We start from the raw sequence: 2,442 nt of genomic DNA, 5'->3' as shown, positions 1-2,442 counted from the left end.
GTACCTCTACCTTATTGTCCACTTTCCTACCACTCCTCAAGGTAGTAATTGCTTGACCTTGCTCATTTCTAGAAAATTCCGATGAAAGACTTGCTTGAGCCATAAATTGCCCCTTTGGATTGGTCTCAGTTTGACTAGGTAACTTTCCTTTCTCTCTCATATTTAAAGAATTAGCTAGTTGCCCGCTTTGATCTTCAAGCTTTGCAATTGATTGAGAATGAGAGTGAAACAATTGATTATCTTTTCGAAGATCACCTAAGGCTTCCAAGACCTTGTCTTCAAAAGCGAGACTCTTAGGAAACGCTTGATTTAGATTGAGTAAGATTGGGAATTTGATGCCTGAGGATGAGAGTAGGATTGAGAATTTGATGCTCGAGGATGAGAATATTGATTCACATTTTAAGGATAGAATGAAGGACTATAACCTTGAGAATTCTGATTTTAGAGATGTGGGGGAACATACTTTGCTTGGTAACCATGATTTTGAGGAGGGTTTGCACCGTCTCCTTGATTTTTTCATGTAAATTTTGGATGATTTTTCCACCCCAGATTGTAAGTATTTGAATAAGGGTTGTTCCCTTGATGAATGAAAGCGGCATTTGCTTGTTCTTAAGACTCACTTGGTATGATTTGTCCAAGAGGGCAATTTGAAGTATGGTGAGTGTAACTAGAACAAGTCATGCACATTTCATTGGAATGATGGAAAAAAGATTGAATTGTCGAACCTTGATTCAAAAGGAATTTATCAAACTTTGAGTAAGATTTTTGACGTCGGCGGCAATTTCCATGGAAGAATCTATGTGACATAGAACTTTCTTTCCTCCCACATTTCCTAGGCGACCCCCCCTAGAAGATGAAGATCTATTCATTGAGTTTTCACTCATTTTTTTGAAAAGATGCCAAATTTCATCCTCATTTCTTTCTATAAAGTTGCCTCCATATGAAGCATCAACAATACCCTTATTGGCATCGGATAAACTTGAAAAGAAACATTGAACTAATTACAATAAGAAATGTCATGATGTGGACATTTCTGTAGCAAGTCATTTAAATGTTCCCATGTTTCATGAAGGGGTTCTCCTTCTTCCTGTGTAAACTCACGATTGGAAGTTATCATGGAATCGATTCAACTCGTGGGGAGTACTTCTTTAGGAACTCTTGTTGCAATTGTGCCCAAAAGGTGATTGTATTTGGTGCCAAGTTGTTAAACCAATATTTAGCTTTATCCCGAACCATGAAAGGGAAAAGCTTCATTTAAAGGACTTCTTCCGGCACATCCGTGATTTTCACAGTAGAATAAACTTTTAAGAACTTATGTAAATGTTTATAAGGCTCTTCATTTCTTAACCCATAGAAAAGGGGGCACATGTTAATGATGGAAGCTTCAATCTCATAATGATGAGCACGAAAATTTGGTAATTGAATGCAAGTGGGTGCATTATATTAATTTGGAGTGTAACGATCCCTAAGGACCATTGGAGGATTTAGAGGTGGGTATACCTTTTGACCTTGATGAGGGTATTCCATTTGAACACATTGATGTTATTGCTCACCAATTAGGGGAACAACATTTGGCCTTGGCATTCCTAGATTAGGTTGCTGCATAACATGTTTGATTGGTCTTGGAATTCCCAAATATGGATGCGCACCTTGGGGTTCCATATTATGAAGTTATGGGTGGTACACACCTTGGTGATCCACATGAACGAGCTCTCCAATTAGATCTTCAATTGGGTCTTCCATTAAAGGTGATGGAGGATCAAAATTTTGAAGATTAGGATGACTATCCCTAGTACTACCTCTTAAATGCTGAAAGGAAACTTCGAGATTTCGATTTACAAGAGCAAGAAGACGACTAAGTGATCTACGACCATGCATGAACTAGAATAAGTCGACACACCAGCACAACAATTTTTAACCTCCACATATGATGTTCCCAAACTCCTCAAAAATATCAATGCACAAACAAATAAAAGCCTTCACAAGGGCCGATGCCTTCTTCAAGAAGGTATGCTTGGTCTTAAAAATAAAACAATTCAAATTAAGCCTCCACTTGGGCTGTCCAAAACATGTAAGATGGTAAACAATTAAAGCACAAGAATCAAAGAGAAACTTAGAAATGGTCTTTAAGTAACTTCAAACATTTCTTATTACTTCAAGGTCCAACGTTTGCTCCACTTTGCTTCAAGTACCTAATTGGCAAGTATCAAGTGAGAAAGTAAAAAATAAAATGACTTTAAAGTAAACAATCAACAAAAAACTATGGCGCGACTTAGCGTTTGCACAAAATAATGCACAAGACTTTAGGTTTAGAAATAATGTCTAATTCAATTCTTTAAACCGTTAGATCCCTGGCAACGGCGCCAAAATTTTGGTGCGACTGAGCATTTGCATAAAATAATACACAAGACTTTAGGTTTAGAAATAATGTCAAGTGGGCAT

General features: G+C 37.3%; 1 pseudogene; it reads left to right on the top strand.

Annotated features, from left to right (window-relative positions):
• The first annotated feature begins 1,013 nt into the window (after positions 1-1,013).
• On the top strand, positions 1,014-1,111 carry LOC132315235 (small nucleolar RNA R71; annotated as a pseudogene).
• Positions 1,112-2,442: the final 1,331 nt, after the last annotated feature.

Source organism: Cornus florida, unplaced genomic scaffold (genome assembly GCF_030987335.1).
Source record: "Cornus florida cultivar Cherokee Brave unplaced genomic scaffold, ASM3098733v1 CherokeeBrave_3.0.0_Hap2_Chr06, whole genome shotgun sequence".
NCBI classification, from domain to species: domain Eukaryota; kingdom Viridiplantae; phylum Streptophyta; class Magnoliopsida; order Cornales; family Cornaceae; genus Cornus; species Cornus florida.
This window is presented reverse-complemented; position numbering and strand designations above follow the sequence as displayed.